The 22103-nt window shown below is 40.8% G+C and overlaps 14 non-coding genes across 14 annotated transcripts; all 14 read right to left on the bottom strand.

Moving 5' to 3' along the window:
• Positions 1-12459: 12459 nt before the first annotated feature.
• Positions 12460-12565, bottom strand: LOC139480632 (U6 spliceosomal RNA). Its single transcript, XR_011654465.1, has one exon. It is a non-coding gene; the product is annotated as a U6 spliceosomal RNA (small nuclear RNA).
• Positions 12566-13144: 579 nt separating this feature from the next.
• On the bottom strand, positions 13145-13283 carry LOC139480678 (U4 spliceosomal RNA). The gene has a single exon (XR_011654505.1). It is a non-coding gene; the product is annotated as a U4 spliceosomal RNA (small nuclear RNA).
• A 659-nt stretch (positions 13284-13942) lies between these two features.
• LOC139480631 (U6 spliceosomal RNA) lies at positions 13943-14048 on the bottom strand. The gene has a single exon (XR_011654464.1). It is a non-coding gene; the product is annotated as a U6 spliceosomal RNA (small nuclear RNA).
• Positions 14049-14627: 579 nt separating this feature from the next.
• On the bottom strand, positions 14628-14766 carry LOC139480670 (U4 spliceosomal RNA). The gene has a single exon (XR_011654498.1). It is a non-coding gene; the product is annotated as a U4 spliceosomal RNA (small nuclear RNA).
• Positions 14767-15425: 659 nt separating this feature from the next.
• LOC139480635 (U6 spliceosomal RNA) lies at positions 15426-15531 on the bottom strand. Its single transcript, XR_011654468.1, has one exon. It is a non-coding gene; the product is annotated as a U6 spliceosomal RNA (small nuclear RNA).
• A 579-nt stretch (positions 15532-16110) lies between these two features.
• On the bottom strand, positions 16111-16249 carry LOC139480677 (U4 spliceosomal RNA). Its single transcript, XR_011654504.1, has one exon. It is a non-coding gene; the product is annotated as a U4 spliceosomal RNA (small nuclear RNA).
• A 640-nt stretch (positions 16250-16889) lies between these two features.
• On the bottom strand, positions 16890-16995 carry LOC139480689 (U6 spliceosomal RNA). Its single transcript, XR_011654515.1, has one exon. It is a non-coding gene; the product is annotated as a U6 spliceosomal RNA (small nuclear RNA).
• Positions 16996-17574: 579 nt separating this feature from the next.
• LOC139480679 (U4 spliceosomal RNA) lies at positions 17575-17713 on the bottom strand. The gene has a single exon (XR_011654506.1). It is a non-coding gene; the product is annotated as a U4 spliceosomal RNA (small nuclear RNA).
• Positions 17714-18372: 659 nt separating this feature from the next.
• Positions 18373-18478, bottom strand: LOC139480630 (U6 spliceosomal RNA). The gene has a single exon (XR_011654463.1). It is a non-coding gene; the product is annotated as a U6 spliceosomal RNA (small nuclear RNA).
• Positions 18479-19057: 579 nt separating this feature from the next.
• Positions 19058-19196, bottom strand: LOC139480683 (U4 spliceosomal RNA). The gene has a single exon (XR_011654509.1). It is a non-coding gene; the product is annotated as a U4 spliceosomal RNA (small nuclear RNA).
• A 482-nt stretch (positions 19197-19678) lies between these two features.
• Positions 19679-19817, bottom strand: LOC139480672 (U4 spliceosomal RNA). The gene has a single exon (XR_011654499.1). It is a non-coding gene; the product is annotated as a U4 spliceosomal RNA (small nuclear RNA).
• Positions 19818-20476: 659 nt separating this feature from the next.
• LOC139480629 (U6 spliceosomal RNA) lies at positions 20477-20582 on the bottom strand. The gene has a single exon (XR_011654462.1). It is a non-coding gene; the product is annotated as a U6 spliceosomal RNA (small nuclear RNA).
• A 580-nt stretch (positions 20583-21162) lies between these two features.
• On the bottom strand, positions 21163-21301 carry LOC139480685 (U4 spliceosomal RNA). Its single transcript, XR_011654511.1, has one exon. It is a non-coding gene; the product is annotated as a U4 spliceosomal RNA (small nuclear RNA).
• A 659-nt stretch (positions 21302-21960) lies between these two features.
• Positions 21961-22066, bottom strand: LOC139480628 (U6 spliceosomal RNA). Its single transcript, XR_011654461.1, has one exon. It is a non-coding gene; the product is annotated as a U6 spliceosomal RNA (small nuclear RNA).
• Between the last annotated feature and the right edge of the window lie 37 nt (positions 22067-22103).

Below are 22103 nucleotides of genomic sequence, written 5' to 3'. Positions count from 1 at the left end.
CGTCGCGGTAGCGCTGTCCATTGAGATTTCCCTCTACCACTATCAAACGGGTCCTCTGTCTAGCTGTAATCCTACCCCATACCATAACGCTGCCGCCCCCGAACCGACCTTCTTCCATGACACAATGATTGACGTAACGTTCACCACGACGTCGGTACACTCGAATCCGTTCATCGCTGTGGCTGAGGTGAAAACGAGCCTCGTCAGTGAATAGAACTTGTCCCCCACTGCATGTCCGTCCAGCGTAGACGCTGTCTGCGCCACAGTAGACGAGCTTGACGGTGGTTTCCTGTCAAAATGGGACGTCTGGCGGGTCTTCTGGCGCCAATCCCTGCACATCAGAGGCGACGACGTACGGTTTGTGAAGATATTCCTCGAAGGCCAGGGATGCTTCTTGCAGTCACTGTTGCTGGCTGGAATCGATTTCGTAGGTGTGTTGTTCGAATCCACTTGTCTTTTCGATTATTGGTTACGCCATCTTCCCGAGGCAAGGGAGTTACTGACTTTAAAAGTCCAGTTTCCACCCTAGCCGAACTAGGGAAGATGTGGTTACGCGTGGCCTGCCACTCCGAGGATGGTCTCTGACAGCATTCGTCTGGTGCCAACGTTGCCATAAACACCAAATGGTGTCTCTGTGGACGCTAAATTGTCTTGCAACATCACGTTGACTCGATCCTGCTTCAAGCATACCAATGGCTCGCAGACGCTCATTTTCGGACAGGCGTGACATTTCGTAATGTGGAATAATTGCGTAATTTTGGTGTTTTTCTGAGTGGTTGTTGTCGACACGATGCTAAACAATGCATATGGAATCCCGTTAACGCAGATGTTGTTATACCCATTCTTGGCTAGTGATATGCATTGGGCTTGCGTAAAAGTCAACTTTTGCATAGAATACATGCTTTTCTGTAGCAGTTGCGTTTTTGTGACTTGATTCCATACATGTACTGTAATATTGAAAACCAAACTTTACTTGTTTGAAAAATACACTAAAATATTGGTGTCACAGGAACTTTTGTTGTTGAGTATATTTTGTGAGTATTTGGATGGACAAAGAATTTGTTTAAGAATTTTAGTCTGTCTAGTGCAGCGTATAAGTTTACACTTAGATAAACTTGATTTCATAGTTTTACTTTGCTGTAAAATTGGAAGATTGGCTTTCATAAGGGGCATAATTTTACAGTTTCTAGGATTGTAGGTACTCACAAATGGAAGAATGTCCGTGTCTGTATCTGTTTTTTGTTTTTTTTCATTAATGTTTCTCGTGGAATTTCCATTTCTTTATTTACAGCGTCTTTAATCACTCCACGTGGATATCCTTGTAGTTGGAGACATATTAATTTAAGTGTGCCGCGGATGACATGAATTGAATTGTAGGTACTGATAATGTCCGTCGGCTTGTAGTAAATATCTGTTTTCAATTGGTCCCCTTGCTTAATTAAAACTTCACGTCCAAATGTGAAATCTCATTGTGGTAACATTCCATAGTGAATGAAATCAGAGGATGGATCGAATCCGGAATCTTCTGGAAATCGTGTAACTCTTTCACTGTTGAGAACCAAATAATAAAACAGTCGTCCAGATATCTTTTCCATGTTTCACGAATATTTTTAGCTGTATTTACATCCATCAAATGTTCTACTTTGGAATATAACATTTCTTCTATGTATCCCATTACCAGTGTGGCGTGTGTGGGTGCTACCTTTGTTCCGGTGGCTGTTCCGTTTACTTGCTGATAAACCTTCTTGTTGAAATATAACGTGTTGTTCTCCAGTATACATTTCAAAGATTCCATGATAAAGGTATGCGTGAAATTGCAGTCCAGAGCATCTGGATGCTTATTCAACCAATATTGCACTTCTTTAAGTCCTAGATCATGGGACCCGTGAAGATTCCGGGATAGTATAGGTCTTCAGAAACCCAAACTTTCCGTAAAAGGGGACTATGCTCGCTTAAAAGGCGACTAACGGGATCGGGTGGTCAGGCTCGCTGACTTGGTTGATGCATGTCATCGCTCCCTATGGCGTGGATCGATGCTCATGACATTAACCACTGGATTGTCTGGTCCAGACTCGATTATTTACAGACCGCCGTCAAATAGCTGGAATATTGCTGATTGCGGCGTAAAACAACAAACAAACCAAACCAATCCTAGATCACGGGGTATATTAGTATACAAACTTTTCACGTCAAAGGTCACGAGAACAGCATCCGTCGGTATGACTTCCGGTAGGTGGAACTGTCTTCGTGAGAGGTTTCAGAATTATATCTAAGTTGCTCAAACGTTGAGTAGGACTATTGTGGCCTCAAACAATAGGCCTAAATGATAAGTATTTAGTGTTAGTGATTTCCACATATTCACAATTCTGTTCCTTATCTCTTGACTTTTGTTTATTGTTGGCAGTCCATAAAAATTTAGTCTTCGGATTGTAATTACATAAATAATCTTGTTCCTTTTAATGGAGGTGATTAGAATAGCGTCTTATGTGCTTTGTTATTTTCTGTACTGCAGCATTTTCTTGGTCGTTAGTTTCCTGATAGGACCCGTGAAGATCTGGGGAGAATAGGTCTTTAGCAACCCATGCTTGCCGTAAAAGGCGACTATGCTTGCCGTAAAAGGTGACTATGCTTGTCGTAAAAGGCGAGTAACGAGATCGGGTGGTCAGACTCGCTGACTTGGTTGATACATGTCATCGATCCCAATTGCATGGATCGATGGTCATGATGTAAATCACTGGATTGTCTGGTCCAGACTCGATTATTTACAGACCGCCGTCTTATAGCTGGAATATAGCTGAGTGCGGTGTGAAACAACAAACCAAACCAGAAAGTTTCCTGATAGAATTCCCGGTCATGTAACAATTCATTCACTTTAGTTTCATAGAATGCCGAATCCATAATGACCCCCGCTCCACCTTTATCAGCCTCTTTGATTACAATAGAATGATCATTTTTCATTTCCGCTAGTGCTTCTCTCTCCTCAAACGATAAATTGTGTTTAACTCTGTTGAAATTATTTAAAGGAAATTTCTCGATAGTATCCTTAAATTCAGCCAAATATTTGTCTCTATTTCGTTTAGGTTTTAACCCACTTTTGTTTCTTAATGAAGGACACTTAGATTCATGACTTACGTTTGATGTCGCAGCTTCCTGTGAGTTGACTATATTATTCTCTTCAAAGCCTTCAAAATATTCCAAAAGTCTCAGTCGTCTACAAAAATTATGTATATCCACTTTCAAATCTACATTGTTCTGGTGTTGTGTTGGCGTGAATTTCTGATCCTGTTTTAATAATATGATTTCTGTATCTGTTAATTTTCTGTTTGAGAGATTTATTATTTTAGGATCAATCCGAGCTTCGGGCTTCGCAGAATCTGTCTTTACCTGTATTGGTTTCTTTGATGGCGGTAATTTAAATTATGGTTGTGTTCATAATTTTTATCAGGATGTTTTCTATTTCTTTTCTTGACCACAGTGGCTTACATTTCCATAGAATCCGTCACCTCGAGGATGGAAACCTACTCTTTCCACTTGTGAATATACCTTGTATCGATCCTCCACGTATCGTCCACGTGGTTGCCTCCTTAGGTTTAAATCCATCTGTATGGGTATTGCTGCTTCGTTTTTCCTTCATACATTTCTTGTCTCTGCAGTAGTTGTCCCCATATGTCTGGAAACATATCTCCTTCCTACTCCATATTTCTATGGACTTCAACTCTTCCTTGTCAGTATCTTCTTTTCCATAATTTTAAAAGAAAGTCCTGAACCTGAGGTGGAGTGTCCTCATTAAATGCTCATTTCATGCTGATGTCCATGTTTCCAATTTTTAATTCGTATCTCGACAGTCTTTTCTCCTATAGTTTGACTTCCGTTTGGAATCTCTTAACGGCCAACTCCTTACGCAGGCCTGTCTCTTCCCTCGATTCACCTTGGATGTTTTTAGTCCAACGTTTGCATGGGTGTATTGGCTTGACCTTACTTTGCCATGCTTTGCAAATGTCTATCGAATGCGACTCTTCTTTCACTTAGTCCACTTTGCCATCCTGAATACATGCGATATTTTCTCCAATATGCCTCATGATCAACTGACATAGATGATACGAGACTGTGTTCACTTTTAGAACATATTAATATCAGTGTCTCAGTTCAGGTTTCACATTCCTTGAAAAAATAGTTCTCGCTTGTACACTTTATCTTTGGTCCCGTTTTCCTGAATATCTTTCCAGGCATCATTTTTAGCCACATTAGACTTCCTGATTTCCGATACCATAGCCTTGTGATGGTGATGGGTGCTACATTGAAAACCCTTGCTACACCTGATCGTAATTCCCCTGCCTGCATGCGGTCTATGACGTTGTTTCTTTGCACTTCTGTTAATCTTGACATGTTGTTGAACTGTCACTGTTCGATTGACGCAGATGCCTGGCAATCAAAAACCCTGCACTTTACTACCGTTCATAGTGCTGTTGCACGTGCAGTACGTGCAGCTCCATGGCCCTTTTGTTAATGCACTTCTTCCGAATCGTACGTGTTTCCCGACTAATGGTTTTCATGTTCTCGCTGTTATCATTTTCTTCCGGGAATTTTTTCTCTGACACTTTAAACCTCTTCATTTTATACCTCTTTGTCCGCTTATTTTTCTCTTATGGCCTAAAATAACCGTGTTGCGTTTCTTTTAAAAAGAGTATATTTACCCTGACACCATGTAGTGACAATACTTCTAGGATACTGAAAGCGAAATGGATCCTTCCAATAATAATTACTCTGAATGTTCAATAGAGTTTTAGATCGATCATTCCCTGCAAGAGTATTACCAATAATGGCCAGACCACTATTACATGTAAGGTCCCCTGAAACAACAGTACTGTCCCAGGCCACATCAAGGACATTTCCAAATTGTGAAAAGTATTTTGCTAAAAAACTTAGCCTCAAGTTCAGGGGGAGCCAGTGGCATCTCAACCTCACTGTTTATTTCTCATAGGGGAGGTGGTAATCCGAATCCCCTGGCTTGACACTAGGGCACCAACCTTGCACACTTTATCCTCACTACTCCTGCTTTTGAAAGTTATAAACCACCTGTTGCTCTTCTTCCAAATACCACGAACTTCAACAGACTTTATGTGAGGCCTCGCCAAAAAAAAGATTGTACTTCTGTCAATGTCCCTGCAATCCGAGGTATCCAGGGCAACAAAACACCTCGACACATATGGGTCATATGGCCTTGCACTCCAACTCTCTTTCAACACTCTGACCCTCTTTCACACAAGCAAAGCGCGTCTCTTGCAAAAACAAACATCTGCATTCATAGCCTTCCATTCATGCTTCAACATTCTCCTCCTAATCCCTCCCCTTAAACCAGAACAATTTAATGTACAAATGGAAACCATTCTAGCATTCTTTCTCTGCGCGTTATCGTTAGATGGTGCCATCATAAACTTCAATCATCACCAAAACTAAACAAGCATACTCACGTGAAAGAGATAATCCATTACAGGAGATAGTCCTTAACGAATATGTCAACAGTGAAAAAAGTGAAAAATACACAAATAATCCAGTGAGTTTTAAATCACTCAAGAGAACGTCAAAGCACACAGATATCACTTCCATAGGGAAGAGTCCAGTATGTCTATGTTTAAGTCCATATTCCATTTCATTGTCCATAGGCGATTTCGTGTCCGTGTCTAGTGAAAGCATGTTCAAAGAATATCATCCTGTGGAGCGGTTCTCTGTTTTTTCATCTTGGTCTCAGAAGCGGATGTTCCCAGCCAAACCACACCCCTTGGCTGCAGAGTAACCAGAGCTGCTGCTACGACACCAGATGGCACACCTGACAAGCCATGTGTAGAAGGAGGAGTCCTTTGAGGTGAAACCCTTTTCACTGCTTCTGTATACGTTTCAGTCCTATGATGCACATCTTCATTGCCTTCGACTACACTGGAGGTGTCCTCATGTCCGTCAGACTCTTCACTGCCCAAAACTTGACCAATGCGATCCTCAGAGTTCACAAGTTCTTCCTCTGTTTAACCTTCTGACATATCAGCATCTTGTTCACTGGCCATCCATCAAGTCCACAGCCTGTCCTTTCTCAATGGCATCAACTTCATCCAGAACTTTGTCGGAGACATCAGACAGGGATGTTTCATCATCTGGCTTCCTGGAGGCACCATTTAAAACAATTCCACGTGGAAACAATGATCCAGGTAAGTCATCCTCCTCAGTTGGTGGATTTCTGGACTTCCGTGGATTAGGGCACACTGCTCTCACATGACCTAATCTTCGGCACTTGAAACAGAGTGACATGCGTCCAGGAGCAGTAATTAACATTGTCTCTCCATCTTCAAACCGAACAATATATGGAATCGCATTCCTGCCCTCATCACTCACCTCAAGAGTAACAATGGCCAGACCACTATTACATGTAAGGTCCCCTGAAACAACAGTACTGTCCCAGGCCACATCAAGGACATTTCCAAATTGTGAAAAGTATTTTGCTAAAAAACTTAGCCTCAAGTTCAGGGGGAGTCAGTGGCATCTCAACCTCACTGTTTGTTTCTCATAGGGGAGGTGGTAATCCGAATCCCCTGGCTTATCACTAGGGCACCAACCTTGCACACTTTATTCGCACTGCTCCTGTTTTTGAAAGTAATAAACCACCTGTTACTTTTCTCCTTCTTCCAAATACCACGAACGACTTTATGTGAGGCCTCACCACAGAAGGGATTGTACTTCTGTCGATGTTCCTTCAATCCGAGGTATCCAGGGCAACGGTACACTTCGCCACATATGGGTCATAGTACTGTGGGTCAATCTTTGCTCCAGGAACAGCGTTGGCAAAAGCCATCACGGGAGGTAGAAGCAGCATGTCCGAAAACAGAAGGCAATGCCCAGCCCGTCCGTAGACCTGAATAAAAAAAAGACTCAAAAGCGCTTCACGTAGAAACCATACACCTCGGAAGGACCTCTTTTTTTATATATTTTTTTATTTCGTATAAAGTTTTGTCTTCAAAGAAGACTACATAAATACACATAGACACACACATGTATACATATTGACATGAAAACTGTACAAATATATGATAAAATCTTATATATACAATTGAACAGATTTACAATTTACAAAATGTTACACATGTCAAACAATATTTTAACTTTTGACACTTATATAAAACTAGACTTAACTATCAAAATTAAATTGTATCTGATTGCTGGGGGACAGTTTAAAAAGGACACCTACATCAACCCAGTATTTCCTAAACACATCATTTGGAAATCGTACCTTATCAAATAAAATTCTTAAACGCAGTTTTTCAACAAATCCTTGATGTTGATGATGTTGACTTATGCCAAAATCTAACATTGGATCTAACCTGCCAAATGTGATATTTAGCAAGACACACAAGATACAAAATAACTGACTGCATATATTTGCAGTTAATGCGAGGAAGATTGTGAAACCTTATCATATCAAAATCTAAATCAACCACATGATATATCAAATATCCAATTATGTACAATATCCCACATGTCTTTAACTACTTCACATTGAAAAAACAGGTGCCTTAAAGTGTCTGTTTCAGAACAAAAAGTACATTTTCTATTAAATGTAAATCTACGACAATACCATGTGTAGTAAATTGAAACAATACAATGCATAATACGCCATGCAAAACTCTTGCACAGAGGATCCAGGAAAGGATTAGACAATGACTGAAAGCTAACTGAAAAGTCAATGTTAGGAAATAAGGTAATGACTTTGGATTCCATCACAACATCATTAATTATTAAGTAATAAAAGTCTTTTGTATGCATAGGAGTATTCCAATCAAAATGTGGCTAAAACGTCATAAAATACCTATAGGATATCAAACATAATTTTCATAATAGCTGGGAATGACTGGAGAATGGGGAACTAAGTTCGAGGCAAAACTAGGACTGACCTTTCTTAGAGCCATTCCAACCCAGTATAGAGCAAATTTAGCCCACTTGGAAGAATAATTATTGATGAACGTATGCAAATGAAATAAGTTCAGAGCATGAAGACGTGAAATAAGATGTACAAAATTTACACCGCCATTTGAAAGGGTATTATATAATATGTGACGGTTAAGTGGCTCTAACTTATGTGAATCCCAAAAGAAACTGAAAGCCATCCTTTGAATCAACTTACAATAATGACTTGGCATCTGTGTAACTCCTGCTGTATAAAAAAACTTGGACATAGCCATACTTTGGATAATAGTGGACTTTCCATATACTGACAACTGTCTATCTTTGAAACCAATAATGGTACTCCATGAACTTTTACTAAAATATCATTCTAAATGTCATCACAGGTAATGTTCCTGCCAAATTTAACTCCCAATATTTTGCAAGATTATGGCCAAGATATCCCAAACAGGTGATCCGCTGAAAACTTCCACTTTCCAAATGTGATTCACTTCGTTTTATTAACATTTAGTTTTGCACGAGATGCTTTTCCATACCATGCACTCAACTGAAGCAAACGTTTCACGCTCTGACCAAAACTTAGCTTCTACACGGGAACGTGGGAGTTTTATACCTGAAATTAAACTGTCATTTCGTACTTTTATGGCAAAGGGTTCGAATACCAAAACATATAGCAAAGGAGATAAACTACATCCTTGATGTACACTCCTGGTAACAGGAAAAGAAGGAGAAAGGTGACCATTAACTTACACTGAACTTTTAATATCAGTGTACAAAAGTTTAACCCAGCAGATAAATTGAGGACCAAACCCATATTTATGTAAAGCCTTAAACATAAAGTTATGATTAACTCGGTCAAAAGCCTTTTCCTGATCTAGACAAATAAAGGATACTGACAACTCTTTTTGTTCAACATAATCAATGATATTACGTACTAAATGCAAATGAATAGATCTACCCTTCACAGCACATGTCTGATCCAGGTGCACAATGTTAGAAATAACCAAAGACAATCTATTCTCCAGAACTCGAGAAAGCACCTTATAATCAACACATAGCAAACTAATAGGTCTCAATTTTTTTAATAAGTATGGGTGTTTACTATCCTTACATAAAAGGGATATACAGCCATGTCACTGGCACTCATATGACCCAAGTGAAAAGAGGAATTGTATATATTTGTTAAAATGTCACCAAACAGATCCCAAAATGCTATATAGAATTCTTTAGACAAACTGTCCAAACCTGGAGACTTATTAGAGTCCATACTTTTTAAGGCTGAAAAAACTTCCTCTTTTGTAATCATACCTTCACACATGTCAGACACATTCCCTAAAGATGGCAAATTATCTATAAATTCATCACAGTAGAAATCATCAAAGTCCTCTTCAGTGAACAAATTAGCATAGAAGTTTCTACAATGATTAGAAATGTCATTCTGTGAAGTGTAAACATTTTGATCGTCAATTAGTTTATGGATAACTTTATCACCTGAATGTTTAAACTCAGTTTGCATAAAGAATTTAGACCAAGACCAAGAATTTTACCCTTGACCAACTGAGATCGAATCTAACATCATAAAATCAAAAGCAAAATAGTCATGGTCCGAAAAGGAACATGGTATTAATCTACAATTATTGACATTATCCAAAACAAAAGAAGATACGTAAAGTCTATCAAGTCTACATGAAATATTACCCTGACGCCATGTAGTCACAATATTCCTAGGATACTGAAAGTGAAATGGATCCTTCAAAGATAATTATTCTGAATATTCAGAAGAGTTTTAGATCCATCATTTCCTGCAAGGGGATTACCACCAACTTTGTCTAATGAAATATCCATTACAAAATATAAAATCACCCCCAAGTATTATAAAACGCCGTGTAACTAGATGAACATCTATGGTATTAAGAAACTGTCTCCTATCAGTGGCATTGTTTGGACAATAAACATTAATAAATCGGAACGATTTATCACACAAATCAACATCTAGTACTAATAAACGACCATCAAAATCATACTGAAACTTAATAACTTTGAAGCTCAGTTTATTAGATAGCAACATACCCACCCCACAAGAAGCCCCTGTACCGAAACTCAAAAACGCCTTGCACTCCAACTCTCTTTCAACACTCTTTGACCTCTCTTGCAAAAACAAAACATCTGCATTCATAGCCTTCCATTCATGCTTCAACATTCTCCTCCTAATCCCTCCCCTTAAACCAGAACAATTTAATGTACAAAGGGAAACCATTCTGGCATTCTTTCTCTGCGCGTTATCGTTAGATGGTGCCATCATAAACTTCAATCATCACCAAAACTAAACAAGCATACTCACGTGAAAGAGATAATCCTTAACGAATATATCAACAGTGAAAAAAGTGAAAAATACACAAGTAATCCAGTGAGTTTTAAATCACTCAAGAGAACGTCAAAGCACACAGATATCACTTCCATAGGGAAGAGTCCAGTATGTCTATGTTTAAGTCCATATTCCATTTCATTGTCCATAGGCGATTTCGTGTCCGTGTCTAGTGAAAGCATGTTCAAAGAATATCATCCTGTGGAGCGGTTCTCTGCTTTTTCATCTTGGTCTCAGAAGCGGATGTTCCCAGCCTAACCACACCCCTTGGCTACAGAGTAACCAGAGCTGCTGCTACGACACCAGATGGCACACCTGACAAGCCATGTGTAGAAGGAGGAGTCCTTTGAGGTGAAACCCTTTTCACTGCTTCTGTATACGTTTCAGTCCTATGATGCACATCTTCATTGCCTTCGACTACACTGGAGGTGTCCTCATGTCCGCCAGACTCTTCACTGCCTAAAACTTGACCAATGCGATCCTCAGAGTTCACAAGTTCTTCCTCTGTTTGACCTTCTGACATATCAGCATCTTGTTCACTCTGGTCATCCATCAAGTCCACAGCCTGTCCTTTCTCAATGGCATCAACTTCATCCAGAACTTTGTCGGACACAGGGATTTTTCATCATCTGGCTTCCTGGAGGCACCATTTAAAACAATTCCACGTGGAAAACAACGATCCAGGTAAGTCATCCTCCTCAGTTGGTGGATTTCTGGACTTCCATGGATTAGGGCACACTGCTCTCACATGACCTAATCTTCGGCACTTGAAACAGAGTGACATGCGTCCAGGAGCAGTAATTAACATTGTCTCTCCATCTTCAAACCGAACAGTATATGGAATCGCATTCCTGCCCTCATCACTCACCTCAAGAGTAACAATGGCCAGACCACTATTACATGTAAGGTCCCCTGAAACAACAGTACTGTCCCAGGCCACATCAAGGACATTTCCAAACTGTGAAAAGTATTTTGCTAAAAAGTTTGCCTCAAGTTCAGGGGGAGCCAGTGGCATCGCAACCTCACTGTTTGTTTCTCATAGGGGAGGTGGTAGTCCGAATCCCCTGGCTTGTCACTAGGGCACCAGCCTTGCACACTTTATCCGCGCTGCTCCTGCTTTTGAAAGTAATAAACCACCTGTTACTCTTCTCCTTCTTCCAAATACCACGAACTTCAACAGACTTTATGTGCACGTGAGGCCTCACCAAAGAAAGGATGGTACTTCTGTCGATGTTCCTGTAATCCGAGGTATCCAGGGCAACGGTACACTTTGCCACATATGGGTCATAGTACTGTGGGTCAATCTTTGCTCCAGGAACAGCGTTGGCCAAAGCCATCACTGGAGGTAGAACCAGCAACTGGGGGGTGTCCGAAAACAGAAGGCAATGCCTAGCCCGCCCATAGAGCTGAAAACAAAAAGATTAAAAAACCCTTTACGTATCAACCACTCACCTCGGATGGACCTCATTGGCTATGGTACCGCCACTGCGCAAAGCTAATGTTATAACATGTTCATAAGAAGCTTGTTGTTTCAAGGACCTACCAATGCCTAGTCGGAACTAATTTGCATACTTCAACAAAAAGAAAGCCGGCTTAATTAGCCACAAGCCCTGACACTGACTGGCAGTAGTCACCCATTCAAGTGCGACCCTAGTAACCATCTGGGGATAAGTAAAGTTTGGGCAGACACCTTGAGTCTCAATTGAAATATGTTAAATTCATTTAACACAGGCGGCAATGATGAGTGAAGTGAGGGCTTAAGCCGTCGTAGGATATACGTTCTTGTTAAGAGCAAGGTGACAGCAGTGCTCGGCGGCAATAATCATCCATTCAAACATAATGAAGTGGAGGCTGCGATAATCTGAGATTTCATAGAAATCCTAAACAATGATGTAAGTTTTTAAACAAATGCTATAGAGACAGTTTATCCCTGGGTGCCTTTCCACGCCATGCCACCGTGGGCATGTACAAAGCTCGTCAGGTGAAAGAAAGAGAGAAAATAGAAGTTGGATAATGCAGTCTGTTCATTTGACTTATAAACGTTCATATAACTCTGAATTAAAGTGCTAACATCAACTTGGCCTCATATGGCCACCTGAATGATGGATGCAGCTTGTTGTGTCAATAATGGGTGGAATGTAAAGATTAAAAATATGGAACGCTTCACGAATTTGCGTGTCATCCTTGCGCAGGGGCCATGCTAATCTTCTCTGTATCGTTCCAATTTTAGTATATGTACTGCGTTAGCAATACACTACAGTCTTATGATTACGTCCTTTTATAGGGAGGAGATTTGGCTGGCTTTCCAAACACATGAACTATATATGCATGTTACCGTTCAGTGTAGCAACTTAATTCATGCACAACGATCCAACTAATTTCGGTTCTATGCGTACATTTTAGTGGTTTCTGGTTCTATTGTGGTAACACTCTCAAAAGCTTTAGGTATATTATAAAGTCGTTTTAGACGTGTTTGGTATCATTAATAATCGACGGTGGCGCAGAATGCGCGGAATTACATACCATCCGTCTGCAGCAAAAGCATATGATATGTAGAACGTTTACCAGACGACATATACGCGCTACCTAGCGTAAAACCGTCCAAAGGCAATTAACTCTAACTGTCATACTTTCCAATCGTTCGCATGTGCATAGCTGTGTATCAATAACATGGAGGAATAGTTTTTGTTTTTGTTCAATACACAGCCAGTCGTAACAAGAGGAAACAAGAATGACAAGATCATAATGTTCGGGTTGTGTGTGTGAAGCGAATAAGTAAAAAAACCCACTGTTTTCCTCAATTGAAGTTCTATTTTTATATTAGTTATGAGGCCCCCGTAGGAGCTATTAAAAATTGCGCATGCCGCCCAGTGAAGGGCGTCAGCGCGGGGTATTGGGCTTAGTTTTCAACTAGCAATAACCACGCCTCGGATGGACCTCATTGGCTATGGTACCGCCACTGCGCAAAGCTAATGTTATAACATGTTCATAAGAAGCTTGTTGTTTCAAGGACCTACCAATGCCTAGTCGGAACTAATTTGCATACTTCAACAAAAAGAAAGCCGGCTTAATTAGCCACAAGCCCTGACACTGACTGGCAGTAGTCACCCATTCAAGTGCGACCCTAGTAACCATCTGGGGATAAGTAAAGTTTGGGCAGACACCTTGAGTCTCAATTGAAATATGTTAAATTCATTTAACACAGGCGGCAATGATGAGTGAAGTGAGGGCTTAAGCTGTCGTAGGATATACGTTCTTGTTAAGAGCAAGGTGACATGCGCGACAGCAGTGCTCGGCGGCAATAATCATCCATTCAAACCTAATTAAGTGGAGGCTGCGATAATCTGAGATTTCATAGAAATCCTAAACAATGATGTAAGATTTTAAACAAATGCTATAGAGACGGTTTATCCCTGGGTGCCTTTCCACGCCATGCCACCGTGGGCATGTACAAAGCTCGTCAGGTGAAAGAAAGAGAGAAAATAGAAGTTGGATAATGCAGTCTGTTCATTTGACTTATAAACGTTCATATAACTCTGAATTAAAGTGCTAACATCAACTTGGCCTCATATTGCCACCTGAATGATGGATGCAGCTTGTTGTGTCAATAATGGGTGGAATGTAAAGATTAAAAATATGGAACGCTTCACGAATTTGCGTGTCATCCTTGCGCAGGGGCCATGCTAATCTTCTCTGTATCGTTCCAATTTTAGTATATGTACTGCGTTAGCAATACACTACAGTCTTGTGATTACGTCCTTTTATAGGGAGGAGATTTGGCTGGCTTTCCAAACACATGAACTATATATGCATGTTACCGTTCAGTGTAGCAACTTAATTCATGCACAACGATCCAACTAATTTCGGTTCTATGCGTACATTTTAGTGGTTTCTGGTTCTATTGTGGTAACACTCTCAAAAGCTTTAGGTATATTATAAAGTCGTTTTAGACGTGTTTGGTATCATTAATAATCGACGGTGGCGCAGAATGCGCGGAATTACATACCATCCGTCTGCAGCAAAAGCATATGATATGTAGAACGTTTACCAGACGACATATACGCGCTACCTAGCGTAAAACCGTCCAAAGGCAATTAACTCTAACTGTCATACTTTCCAATCGTTCGCATGTGCATAGCTGTGTATCAATAACATGGAGGAATAGTTTTTGTTTTTGTTCAATACACAGCCAGTCGTAACAAGAGGAAACAAGAATGACAAGATCATAATGTTCGGGTTGTGTGTGTGAAGCGAATAAGTAAAAAAACCCACTGTTTTCCTCAATTGAAGTTCTATTTTTATATTAGTTATGAGGCCCCCGTAGGAGCTAACAAAAATTGCGCATGCCGCCCAGTGAAGGGCGTCAGCGCGGGGTATTGGGATTAGTTTTCAACTAGCAATAACCACGCCTCGGATGGACCTCATTGGCTATGGTACCGCCACTGCGCAAAGCTAATGTTATAACATGTTCATAAGAAGCTTGTTGTTTCAAGGACCTACCAATGCCTAGTCGGAACTAATTTGCATACTTCAACAAAAAGAAAGCCGGCTTAATTAGCCACAAGCCCTGACACTGACTGGCAGTAGTCACCCATTCAAGTGCGACCCTAGTAACCATCTGGGGATAAGTAAAGTTTGGGCAGACACCTTGAGTCTCAATTGAAATATGTTAAATTCATTTAACACAGGCGGCAATGATGAGTGAAGTGAGGGCTTAAGCTGTCGTAGGATATACGTTCTTGTTAAGAGCAAGGTGACATGCGCGACAGCAGTGCTCGGCGGCAATAATCATCCATTCAAACCTAATTAAGTGGAGGCTGCGATAATCTGAGATTTCATACAAATCCTAAACAATGATGTAAGATTTTAAACAAATGCTATAGAGACGGTTTATCCCTGGGTGCCTTTCCACGCCATGCCACCGTGGGCATGTACAAAGCTCGTCAGGTGAAAGAAAGAGAGAAAATAGAAGTTGGATAATGCAGTCTGTTCATTTGACTTATAAACGTTCATATAACTCTGAATTAAAGTGCTAACATCAACTTGGCCTCATATTGCCACCTGAATGATGGATGCAGCTTGTTGTGTCAATAATGGGTGGAATGTAAAGATTAAAAATATGAAACGCTTCACGAATTTGCGTGTCATCCTTGCGCAGGGGCCATGCTAATCTTCTCTGTATCGTTCCAATTTTAGTATATGTACTGCGTTAGCAATACACTACAGTCTTGTGATTACGTCCTTTTATAGGGAGGAGATTTGGCTGGCTTTCCAAACACATGAACTATATATGCATGTTACCGTTCAGTGTAGCAACTTAATTCATGCACAACGATCCAACTAATTTCGGTTCTATGCGTACATTTTAGTGGTTTCTGGTTCTATTGTGGTAACACTCTCAAAAGCTTTAGGTATATTATAAAGTCGTTTTAGACGTGTTTGGTATCATTAATAATCGACGGTGGCGCAGAATGCGCGGAATTACATACCATCCGTCTGCAGCAAAAGCATATGATATGTAGAACGTTTACCAGACGACATATACGCGCTACCTAGCGTAAAACCGTCCAAAGGCAATTAACTCTAACTGTCATACTTTCCAATCGTTCGCATGTGCATAGCTGTGTATCAATAACATGGAGGAATAGTTTTTGTTTTTGTTCAATACACAGCCAGTCGTAACAAGAGGAAACAAGAATGACAAGATCATAATGTTCGGGTTGTGTGTGTGAAGCGAATAAGTAAAAAAACCCACTGTTTTCCTCAATTGAAGTTCTATTTTTATATTAGTTATGAGGCCCCCGTAGGAGCTAACAAATATTGCGCATGCCGCCCAGTGAAGGGCGTCAGCGCGGGGTATTGGGATTAGTTTTCAACTAGCAATAACCACGCCTCGGATGGACCTCATTGGCTATGGTACCGCCACTGCGCAAAGCTAATGTTATAACATGTTCATAAGAAGCTTGTTGTTTCAAGGACCTACCAATGCCTAGTCGGAACTAATTTGCATACTTCAACAAAAAGAAAGCCGGCTTAATTAGCCACAAGCCCTGACACTGACTGGCAGTAGTCACCCATTCAAGTGCGACCCTAGTAACCATCTGGGGATAAGTAAAGTTTGGGCAGACACCTTGAGTCTCAATTGAAATATGTTAAATTCATTTAACACAGGCGGCAATGATGAGTGAAGTGAGGGCTTAAGCCGTCGTAGGATATACGTTCTTGTTAAGAGCAAGGTGACATGCGCGACAGCAGTGCTCGGCGGCAATAATCATCCATTCAAACCTAATTAAGTGGAGGCTGCGATAATCTGAGATTTCATACAAATCCTAAACAATGATGTAAGTTTTTAAACAAATGCTATACAGACGGTTTATCCCTGGGTGCCTTTCCACGCCATGCCACCGTGGGCATGTACAAAGCTCGTCAGGTGAAAGAAAGAGAGAAAATAGAAGTTGGATAATGCAGTCTGTTCATATAACTCTGAATTAAAGTGCTAACATCAACTTGGCCTCATATTGCCACCTGAATGATGGATGCAGCTTGTTGTGTCAATAATGGGTGGAATGTAAAGATTAAAAATATGGAACGCTTCACTAATTTGCGTGTCATCCTTGCGCAGGGGCCATGCTAATCTTCTCTGTATCGTTCCAATTTTAGTATATGTACTGCGTTAGCAATACACTACAGTCTTGTGATTACGTCCTTTTATAGGGAGGAGATTTGGCTGGCTTTCCAAACACATGAACTATATATGCATGTTACCGTTCAGTGTAGCAACTTAATTCATGCACAACGATCCAACTAATTTCGGTTCTATGCGTACATTTTAGTGGTTTCTGGTTCTATTGTGGTAACACTCTCAAAAGCTTTAGGTATATTATAAAGTCGTTTTAGACGTGTTTGGTATCATTAATAATCGACGGTGGCGCAGAATGCGCGGAATTACATACCATCCGTCTGCAGCAAAAGCATATGATATGTAGAACGTTTACCAGACGACATATACGCGCTACCTAGCGTAAAACCGTCCAAAGGCAATTAACTCTAACTGTCATACTTTCCAATCGTTCGCATGTGCATAGCTGTGTATCAATAACATGGAGGAATAGTTTTTGTTTTTGTTCAATACACAGCCAGTCGTAACAAGAGGAAACAAGAATGACAAGATCATAATGTTCGGGTTGTGTGTGTGAAGCGAATAAGTAAAAAAACCCACTGTTTTCCTCAATTGAAGTTCTATTTTTATATTAGCTATGAGGCCCCCGTAGGAGCTAACAAATGTTGCGCATGCCGCCCAGTGAAGGGCGTCAGCGCGGGGTATTGGGATTAGTTTTCAACTAGCAATAACCACGCCTCGGATGGACCTCATTGGCTATGGTACCGCCACTGCGCAAAGCTAATGTTATAACATGTTCATAAGAAGCTTGTTGTTTCAAGGACCTACCAATGCCTAGTCGGAACTAATTTGCATACTTCAACAAAAAGAAAGCCGGCTTAATTAGCCACAAGCCCTGACACTGACTGGCAGTAGTCACCCATTCAAGTGCTACCCTAGTAACCATCTGGGGATAAGTAAAGTTTGGGCAGACACCTTGAGTCTCAATTGAAATACGTTAAATTCATTTAACACAGGCGGCAATGATGAGTGAAGTGAGGGCTTAAGCTGTCGTAGGATATACGTTCTTGTTAAGAGCAAGGTGACATGCGCGACAGCAGTGCTCGGCGGCAATAATCATCCATTCAAACCTAATTAAGTGGAGGCTGCGATAATCTGAGATTTCATAGAAATCCTAAACAATGATGTAAGATTTTAAACAAATGCTATAGAGACGGTTTATCCCTGGGTGCCTTTCCACGCCATGCCACCGTGGGCATGTACAAAGCTCGTCAGGTGAAAGAAAGAGAGAAAATAGAAGTTGGATAATGCAGTCTGTTCATTTGACTTATTAACGTTCATATAACTCTGAATTAAAGTGCTAACATCAACTTGGCCTCATATTGCCACCTGAATGATGGATGCAGCTTGTTGTGTCAATAATGGGTGGAATGTAAAGATTAAAAATATGGAACGCTTCACGAATTTGCGTGTCATCCTTGCGCAGGGGCCATGCTAATCTTCTCTGTATCGTTCCAATTTTAGTATATGTACTGCGTTAGCAATACACTACAGTCTTGTGATTACGTCCTTTTATAGGGAGGAGATTTGGCTGGCTTTCCAAACACATGAACTATATATGCATGTTACCGTTCAGTGTAGCAACTTAATTCATGCACAACGATCCAACTAATTTCGGTTCTATGCGTACATTTTAGTGGTTTCTGGTTCTATTGTGGTAACACTCTCAAAAGCTTTAGGTATATTATAAAGTCGTTTTAGACGTGTTTGGTATCATTAATAATCGACGGTGGCGCAGAATGCGCGGAATTACATACCATCCGTCTGCAGCAAAAGCATATGATATGTAGAACGTTTACCAGACGACATATACGCGCTACCTAGCGTAAAACCGTCCAAGGGCAATTAACTCTAACTGTCATACTTTCCAATCGTTCGCATGTGCATAGCTGTGTATCAATAACATGGAGGAATAGTTTTTGTTTTTGTTCAATACACAGCCAGTCGTAACAAGAGGAAACAAGAATGACAAGATCATAATGTTCGGGTTGTGTGTGTGAAGCGAATAAGTAAAAAAACCCACTGTTTTCCTCAATTGAAGTTCTATTTTTATATTAATTATGAGGCCCCCGTAGGAGCTAACAAAAATTGCGCATGCCGCCCAGTGAAGGGCGTCAGCGCGGGGTATTGGGATTAGTTTTCAACTAACAATAACCACCCCTCGGATGGACCTCATTGGCTATGGTACCGCCACTGCGCAAAGCTAATGTTATAACATGTTCATAAGAAGCTTGTTGTTTCAAGGACCTACCAATGCCTAGTCGGAACTAATTTGCATACTTCAACAAAAAGAAAGCCGGCTTAATTAGCCATAAGCCCTGACACTGACTGGCAGTAGTCACCCATTCAAGTGCGACCCTAGTAACCATCTGGGGATAAGTAAAGTTTGGGCAGACACCTTGAGTCTCAATTGAAATACGTTAAATTCATTTAACACAGGCGGCAATGATGAGTGAAGTGAGGGCTTAAGCTCTAACTGTCATACTTTCCAATCGTTCGCATGTGCATAGCTGTGTATCAATAACATGGAGGAATAGTTTTTGTTTTTGTTCAATACACAGCCAGTCGTAACAAGAGGAAACAAGAATGACAAGATCATAATGTTCGGGTTGTGTGTGTGAAGCGAATAAGTAAAAAAACCCACTGTTTTCCTCAATTGAAGTTCTATTTTTATATTAGTTATGAGGCCCCCGTAGGAGCTAACAAAAATTGCGCATGTCGCCCAGTGAAGGGCGTCAGCGCGGGGTATTGGGATTAGTTTTCAACTAGCAATAACCACGCCTCGGATGGACCTCATTGGCTATGGTACCGCCACTGCGCAAAGCTAATGTTATAACATGTTCATAAGAAGCTTGTTGTTTCAAGGACCTACCAATGCCTAGTCGGAACTAATTTGCATACTTCAACAAAAAGAAAGCCGGCTTAATTAGCCACAAGCCCTGACACTGACTGGCAGTAGTCACCCATTCAAGTGCGACCCTAGTAACCATCTGGGGATAAGTAAAGTTTGGGCAGACACCTTGAGTCTCAATTGAAATATGTTAAATTCATTTAACACAGGCGGCAATGATGAGTGAAGTGAGGGCTTAAGCCGTCGTAGGATATACGTTCTTGTTAAGAGCAAGGTGACATGCGCGACAGCAGTGCTCGGCGGCAATAATCATCCATTCAAACCTAATTAAGTGGAGGCTGCGATAATCTGAGATTTCATACAAATCCTAAACAATGATGTAAGTTTTTAAACAAATGCTATACAGACGGTTTATCCCTGGGTGCCTTTCCACGCCATGCCACCGTGGGCATGTACAAAGCTCGTCAGGTGAAAGAAAGAGAGAAAATAGAAGTTGGATAATGCAGTCTGTTCATTTGACTTATAAACGTTCATATAACTCTGAATTAAAGTGCTAACATCAACTTGGCCTCATATTGCCACCTGAATGATGGATGCAGCTTGTTGTGTCAATAATGGGTGGAATGTAAAGATTAAAAATATGGAACGCTTCACGAATTTGCGTGTCATCCTTGCGCAGGGGCCATGCTAATCTTCTCTGTATCGTTCCAATTTTAGTATATGTACTGCGTTAGCAATACACTACAGTCTTGTGATTACGTCCTTTTATAGGGAGGAGATTTGGCTGGCTTTCCAAACACATGAACTATATATGCATGTTACCGTTCAGTGTAGCAACTTAATGCATGCACAACGATCCAACTAATTTCGGTTCTATGCGTACATTTTAGTGGTTTCTGGTTCTATTGTGGTAACACTCTCAAAAGCTTTAGGTATATTATAAAGTCGTTTTAGACGTGTTTGGTATCATTAATAATCGACGGTGGCGCAGAATGCGCGGAATTACATACCATCCGTCTGCAGCAAAAGCATATGATATGTAGAACGTTTACCGGACGACATATACGCGCTACCTAGCGTAAAACCGTCCAAGGGCAATTAACTCTAACTGTCATACTTTCCAATCGTTCGCATGTGCATAGCTGTGTATCAATAACATGGAGGAATAGTTTTTGTTTTTGTTCAATACACAGCCAGTCGTAACAAGAGGAAACAAGAATGACAAGATCATAATGTTCGGGTTGTGTGTGTGAAGTGAATAAGTAAAAAAAACCCACTGTTTTCCTCAATTGAAGTTCTATTTTTATATTAGTTATGAGGTCCCCGTAGGAGCTAACAAAAATTGCGCATGCCGCCCAGTGAAGGGCGTCAGCGCGGGGTATTGGGAGTAGTTTTCAACTAACAATAACCACGCCTCGAATGGACCTCATTGGCTATGGTACCGCCACTGCGCAAAGCTAATGTTATAACATGTTCATAAGAAGCTTGTTGTTTCAAGGACCTACCAATGCCTAGTCGGAACTAATTTGCATACTTCAACAAAAAGAAAGCCGGCTTAATTAGCCATAAGCCCTGACACTGACTGGCAGTAGTCACCCATTCAAGTGCGACCCTAGTAACCATCTGGGGATAAGTAAAGTTTGGGCAGACACCTTGAGTCTCAATTGAAATATGTTAAATTCATTTAACACAGGCGGCAATGATGAGTGAAGTGAGGGCTTAAGCTGTCGTAGGATATACGTTCTTGTTAAGAGCAAGGTGACATGCGCGACAGCAGTGCTCGGCGGCAATAATCATCCATTCAAACCTAATTAAGTGGAGGCTGCGATAATCTGAGATTTCATACAAATCCTAAACAATGATGTAAGTTTTTAAACAAATGCTATACAGACGGTTTATCCCTGGGTGCCTTTCCACGCCATGCCACCGTGGGCATGTACAAAGCTCGTCAGGTGAAAGAAAGAGAGAAAATAGAAGTTGGATAATGCAGTCTGTTCATTTGACTTATAAACGTTCATATAACTCTGAATTAAAGTGCTAACATCAACTTGGCCTCATATTGCCACCTGAATGATGGATGCAGCTTGTTGTGTCAATAATGGGTGGAATGTAAAGATTAAAAATATGGAACGCTTCACGAATTTGCGTGTCATCCTTGCGCAGGGGCCATGCTAATCTTCTCTGTATCGTTCCAATTTTAGTATATGTACTGCGTTAGCAATACACTACAGTCTTGTGATTACGTCCTTTTATAGGGAGGA

The sequence above is a fragment of the Haliotis cracherodii genome, unplaced genomic scaffold, assembly GCF_022045235.1.
Source record: "Haliotis cracherodii isolate W230 unplaced genomic scaffold, xgHalCrac1.p SCAF_4, whole genome shotgun sequence".
Classification (NCBI taxonomy): domain Eukaryota; kingdom Metazoa; phylum Mollusca; class Gastropoda; order Lepetellida; family Haliotidae; genus Haliotis; species Haliotis cracherodii.
Note: the sequence above shows the minus strand (reverse complement) of the source record. Positions and strands in the feature narration are given on the sequence as shown.